Raw genomic sequence first — 7,500 nt, forward strand, 5'->3', positions numbered from 1 at the left:
TTCCTGTCAATAAAGAGAGAGAGAGAGAGAGAGAATGATAATAAAGATGTGATAGAGACACTGGCGAGAACGACGCAAGACACTAATAATGAAGAAGAAGAATAGACAATGGAAATAAATCAAAAGTAACAGAGACACTGTAATAAAGAGCATGTATGAGATACACTGACAATAAAGAAGTAAGTAACACACTGGCAATAAAGAAGAGACGAGAGAGACAATAGAGATAAAGGAGTAAGAGAAACAACAACAAAAAATTGGTTATAGCAACACTAACAATAAAGAAGATACAAGACAGAAACAGGCCAAGAAAGAGGTAAGAGAAACAAAGGCAATAAAGGAGAGGTCATAGAGGCATTGGAAATAAAGTGGGATGAGAAATACTGGCAGTAAAGAAGGGGTGAGAGAGAGAACTTGCAATAAAGAAGAGGTTAAAGAGACAACAGTAATAAGTAAGTGATAAGAAAGGCGATGGAAATATAGAAGAAAAGAGAGAAGAGGGGAAAGAGTGACTGGCAATAAAGAAGGGGTTAGTGAGAGACTGACAATAAAGAAGAGATGAAAGAGATACTGAAAATATATGAGAGGGAGAGACTGAAATAAAGAAGGGGTGAGGGAGAGACTGACAATAACGAAGAAGTGACAGAGAGTCTGACAATAAAGAAGGGGTAAGGGAATGACTGACAGTTAAGAAGTAACAGAGACTGGCGATAAAGACGAAGTGACAGAGAGACTGGCGATAAAGAAGGGGTGAGAGAGAGACTGACAATAACGAAGAAGTGACAGAGAGACTGGCGATAAAGAAGGGGTGAGGGAGAGACTGACAGTTGAGAAGTAACAGAGACTGGCGATAAAGACGAAGTGACAGAGAGACTGGCGATAAAGAAGGGGTGAGGGAGAGACTGACAATAACGAAGAAGTGACAGAGAGACTGGCGATAAAGAAGGGGTGAGGGAGAGACTGACAATTAAGAAGTAACAGAGACTGGCGATAAAGACGAAGTGACAGAGAGACTGGCGATAAAGAAGAAGGAGGTGACAGAGAGACAGGTAATAAAGGAGGATAAAGAGTATTGTGGTTTCAAGATCACGTACAGTGTGTGTGGGTGTGGGTGGGGGGGGGTGGGGGAGGTAAGCGCTTGTGCAGAGGAAGGTTGATAGCTTTCCTCTCTCTCTTGTCCTTTTTTCTTTCCTTCATCTCGCTCTTCTCTCCTCTCTCTCTCTCTCTCTTCTCTCTCTCTCTCTCTCTCCTCTTCCTCCTCTCTCTCTTTCTCTCTTCTTCTCTCTCTTCTCTCTCTCTCTCTCTCTCTTCTCTCTATCTCTCTCTCTCTCTCTCTCTCTTGCTCTTTTCTTTCTTTTATTCTTCTCCTTCTCCATCTCTCGTTTTGTCTGGTATTCCTTCCTTCATTTTTCTTACCCTTTCTCGCTACTTCATTATTTTCGAAAGATATTTTTACTTCCCCTTTTTTGTTCTTCCTTTAAATTTTCTCCTCTCTCTTTTTCTTTTCTTTTCTCTCTCTGTCTATCTCTATCTCTCTTTGTCTGTCTGTCTGTCCGTCTGTCTCTTTCTCTCTCCCTCTTTCTTCCCCCTTCTCTCTCTTCCACTCTCTCTCTCTCTCTCTCTCTCTCTCTCTCTTTCTTGCTCTCTCTCTCTTCTCTCTCTCTCTCTCTCTCTCTCTCTCTCTCTCTCCTCTCTCTCTCTCTCTCTCTCTCTCTCTCTCTCTCCTTCTCTCTCTCCTCTCTCTCTCTCTCTCTCCCCCCCCCTCTCTCTCTCTCTCTCTCCTCTCTCTCTCTCTCTCTCTCTCTCTAAATAATAACTTTCGATGACATCGTATCGCATCATACCAACGCCAAAACGACGATTAACCTAAACAACAAAAAAAAAAAAAAAAAAAAGCATCAACAGGTACAACTACGATTATGATTTTCACGCTTATCATACCAAAAGCGCTTGTCACAAATACCAACCTTAATAATATCTTCACGACTTTCAGCTCTCAGCTCTTGGAATCGCAACTTAACTGACACCCTGTAAATTAAATATTAATAGATACATATTAAAATTAAATATAAATCGTATAAGTACAGAGAGATATATATTAGATAAGATTTAAATCGTATAAATAAATAAACGAATTAAATATAAATATACAAATAGATATAAATTAAATATAAATAATAGAAATATACCAGTTTTACCAAATCGTTCGTATAAATTCAACTGACAACATTATCACTGACAACATTATAACTAATTTGTGGTCAGCATCACCACGGCCAACAATCACCATTGCCAACTTCATTATTTACGTCGGCATTATCAACATGACTGTTCACATAAACCGATCTTGATATCACCAATGCCGACGTTAACTACACTCAACCATTATTGCTAAATACTACTGCCATCACTACGCCGCTATAACATTAACAGCTTCAACAACAATTGCCAACACCCCTGTCAACATTAACTCGATTGCCAACAGCACTACCAAAATTTAACCATTATTGGCCAAAACCACAAACTACCATCGCAATTACCTACACTGCCACATCATCAACCGCCAACACCAGCAACAATACCACAGCTGCCAACACCACCAACCACAATTACCAACAGCACTGACACCATTCTTGCTACCACAATTGAAACCAAGATCGACCTTCCACCACCAAGACACATTTGAAAGGTCAAGAGGAACCTGAAGCTTCAGGAGGATCATGAGTTAGATCATGATTGTGATCATTTGTTGCTGATTAAGAATAATGAGTTATGATCTGATTGTGAGTCATTTGGTCGGAGTTAAGAATTTGAGTATGAGTCATGATTGTGAGTCATTTGTGTTCGTGAGTTAAGAGTAATGAGTTATGAGTCATGATTGTGAGTCATTTGTGTTCGTGAGTTAAGAGTAATGTTTGAGTAGATTGTGAGTCATTTGTTTGTGAGTTAAGAATAATGTTATGTCTATTGGAGTCTTGGTCGTGAGTTAAGAATAATGAGTTATGAGTCATGATTCATATGTTATGGGTTATGAGTTATGTGTTATGAGTATTGGGTGATGAGTTGTGAATCACAATTCATGTTATGAGTAACGAGTCATGGGTTGTGGGTCGGAGGTCATGAGTCATGTGTTATGAGTCACGAGTTATGAGTCAGACGTCATGAGTCATGTGTTATGAGTCATGATTCACATGTTATGGGTTGTGAGTTATGGGTATGACCTCTGACTCATAACTCATGACTTGTGATTCACAACTCATCACCAAAGACTAATAACACATGAGGTCATGAGTCATGTGTTATGAGTCATGAGTTATGAGTTACGAGTCATGCATTGCGATCCATGAGAAGGGGAAAGGGAAGGAAGAGGGGAGAGGGAAATGAAAGGGGAGAGAGGGAGATGGGAAAGGGATGCGAGAGGGAGGGGGGAATGGGAGAGGCAAGGGAGAGGGGAAAGAGAGGGTTGGAGGGGGAGGTAGGAAATGGAGGAAAGAGGGAGGGAGGGAAGGGTTGTGGGGAGAGCGAGGTAGGTAAGGAAGATGGTTGAGGGAGGGGAGATGGGAAAGGGAGAGGGGAAGGGGAAGGTGAGAGGTAGGGGGAAGGGGAGAGGAAGGAGGGAGGAGAGAGGAGACGGGGAAAGGGGGAGGGGAAGGGGGGAGGGAGGGAAAAGGGGAGAGAGAAGTGGGAAGGGGAAAAGGAGAGAGGGGGAATGGGGAAGGGGAGAGGGAAGGGGAAGGGAGAAGGGTTGCGTATGGATGGGTTGTGGAGTGTGTTAAGGGGTTGTGATGTTATGTGTGTGTGTGTATGTGTCTGTAAGCGTGTGTGAGTGTATGTATGTGACACTGACAAATCCCCAGACAGATAAATACACAGGAAAAAAAATAACGCATTCTCTGGCATTTACGTGCGAGGATGATGCAAAACTCCCTAATGAAATCCATCTTTTGAAAGATAGTTTGACCTTTGAGCAGCTTTCACTTCTGAGGCGTTTGTTTTACCCTTCTTTCTGCCTGCCTGGTTTGAAGGCTTACTATCTTTTATTTCTTGTCCTATTTATCTGCAATTGACTATGTTGTTATGTTTTCTATGGCCAGGTCATCTGTTAATAATGTTTTCAATTGTATTCTAAACACACGTTTGTAACATCACATTCCATTGTATTGAATGTAAGTTATATTTTTCAATTACTGTGTGCACAGGCAGCACACATACCTTGGGTGTATATAGAACCCTTATAGATAGATACTGTATATACATATAACTGTATCCTGTCATATATTTATCTACATTTTCCACTTACTATTTATACAAACATTACACACGCCAAAATTCTTATACAAAAGATATACATAATCACATCCCTTATATATCTACTACGAAATAAACTCTGCTTGGATATACAATTAGTTCCGCATCGAGGCGCTTCCTTGCACAGCTCAGTCCAGCAGCCACTGACCTCCCCCGCTTGCTCGCGTGAATCAAGTGCCTGCTATCAACTGACTGCTTTTAATTGTGTTGTTTGTATTACCGTAGCGAGGGTATTTGATGTCTACTTTTGGTTATGGGTGTTGGACGTCGGTTGTTAATGGTGTTCGAATCAGTAATGATAAACAGCGTTGATTACAAGAGCAAGACTTACCAGGAGAGGCGGAAAAGAAAAGAAGAATACTGAGAGAGAGAGAGAGAGAGAGAGAGAGAGAGAAGAGAGAGAAGAGAGAGAGAGAGAGAGAGAGAGAAGAAGAGCGAGAGAAGAGGAGAGAGGGAGGGGAAGAGAAGGAGAGAGAGAGAGAGAGAGAGAGAGAGAGAGAGAGAGAGAGAGAGAGAGAGAGAGAGAGAGAGAGAGAGAGAGAAGACAATGAAAAAGATGTACTTAAAGTCTTAAGCCTTACTCCCCTGCAATACAGAGATCCCTGTGTCGTGCAGAGTGTGTGGACAAGCAACACGGGTGGTGATGCAATACAAGTGGCGGGTGCAAGTGTTATCTTGTGGTAGAGTGGACACAAGTCTTCCACCTGAATGTGTGGACAATCTACAAAGCTTGTAAACAACTCCACATACTGAAGGCAATGACCCATCGTATTAAAGGTCTTCATTCCACCTTCAAGCTATGCTGAAGTTAATAGTCATATGAATTGTTAGAATTTTACACGTAGATATACAATGACGTTAAAGATCACACGAATTTTATTTGATATGCACAGGGAATAATTATATGAAATCAGCTGATGTGAAAAGTGATATCAGCGCAATAATGAAATAGATTTCAGCGTTCTTGTGAATGGAAGACACGCTTTGCAGTTGAAATTATTAGGTATTGATGGGTAGTGCGAAAATATTGAGCAACTCCAGTTTGTGATTGCCTTATATAGGAGTTTTGCACTGCCCTGTGTGGGTGTATCTGTAATATAATCACGCGTGTGTGTATGTGTGTATGTTAGTGTGTGTGTGTTTGTGCGCGCGCGCGCGCGCGCGCGCGTGTGTGTGTGTGTGTGTGTGTGTGTGTGTGTGTGTGTGTGTGGTGTGTGTGTTGTGTGTGTATGTGTGTACGTTAGTGTGTGCGTGTGTGTGTGTGTGTGTGTTTGTGTGTGCGTGTGTGTGTTGTATGTATGTGTGTGTAAACGGAAAATGTCACTAGTATACATCTTGTGATGCACACAAATTTATCAATACAATTTACCTATTAATTCTCATTCTCTAGTTTTAAATCCACACCTTAGCCACGCGCTTTTCTCATGCCACCGAGACTCTGCGTTACTGACCCGTGACAAGATAACGGAATGAAAAAGAAGACAAAGTGGTAAATACTTGGAATATTTGATTAATGTTAATGAACTCTGGTCGAGTCTGAATTTAATTAGAAGAATATACTTACTGATATATTGTTCTTAGGCTGTATAATATTAATTGGCAATTTCATGATAATGAGGTAGCATATTAAATCGTATTGGACTTCTGAAGTACAATACATACAGAGCTGAATATCTACTAATAATATGATGTGTTTGGTATAATTTCACTGTGATACCAATATATTATATCTATTGTTATAATGCTTATACGAAAAGGAACTTGAAACAATGAAAATGAGACCAGAATGTTCAGGCGTAATGGAATCTCAGTTCAGACACACGAGAGAGATAAATATATATTTACATTTATTTTCTTTCAGTTTCTCTAATTATCAAAACTAATCATTGTTGTAGTGTTATGAAAGAGTTATGCACTATATAGGTTTCCGTTCGTACATCATAAGTCTAGATTTAATTTCCCCATTTATACTAACGACCTTTCACACGCGCAAATTTTATACCCGCGATCCCTCAAGAAAAGACTAAAATGTAAACAAACCCCCGAGTGACAGAGTACATGTGTTTCACATAGCACACACTTCCTCCTTTCTTTTCCCTTCCTTCGTCCTGTGTATCAGTTATCCAGAAAGATTTTCGATCTTAATATACCCAACAGTTCTCAGCAGGTGTACAAGTGTTCGGCAATAGCAGCTACTTGCAACAGCTGTGGCAGCGGCGTCGCTATCACTCGAACCTTTCAGTGTACGAAGCCGTGTGATGTTTTCGTTTATTTGTGTAACACCGACGTTTATCCTTCTTTCTTTTCCTCATATCATTATTAATTCTACGAAAGAAGATGCCTAGAATTATGATACAATGATAATAGTAATGATAATAATAATAATAATAATGATAACATCGGTGATAATAGTGATTATGATATTGATAATAATGATATTGATAATAATGATAATGATAATTAAAATAATAATAATGGAAATGATGAGGATGATAACTTTAATAGTAATAAGATAATGATAATGATAATGTAATAATGATAAGCTAATAGCAATAATGATAATCATTACAATACCGATGATGGTGATACTCCTACTATCACCGTTCCTAAAACAACTCCGACTTCTACTCCAACCTCCACTTCTACCTTAACAACAGCAACAAAACCTCCCAAGCGACAAATCCACGAACGAAGAAACTGGCGAATGTAAACAAAAGGTGAACAAGCAGCTTCTTCCGGTCTCATCCACGAAGCCACAAGAAACCAATATGGCGGCGGCGGTTTCGAATATCTGGGCGTCCAATGAAGAGCCCGACGCTATTTAATTTGACTTTGATCGTTTTCTAAAGGGTTTAGGGACGTACACACATACATGCACACGCACGCTTAAGCATACGGACACACGTAAATGCATGCGCGCACATACGTACACGTAAGCACGAACTCACGTGCATTTACGCGCACTCACACACACACACACCACAACCGAGCGCCGCGCAATAATGTCTGGATGCCGTGGTCTATTTAGGGTGCTTAGCTCCTTGAAATATTAATTAATTCTTCTAAATTAATCAATATGCCAAACAACATTGTTCAACACAAACTATTCGACAGCCAGACTTGGCAGCCCTGATCAAAAGTAAACTTATTTTCATATATTTTTTATCGGTTGTGGTTGTAGATAGAGATGAT

This window comes from Penaeus monodon, chromosome 1, assembly GCF_015228065.2.
Source record: "Penaeus monodon isolate SGIC_2016 chromosome 1, NSTDA_Pmon_1, whole genome shotgun sequence".
NCBI classification, from domain to species: Eukaryota; Metazoa; Arthropoda; class Malacostraca; order Decapoda; family Penaeidae; genus Penaeus; species Penaeus monodon.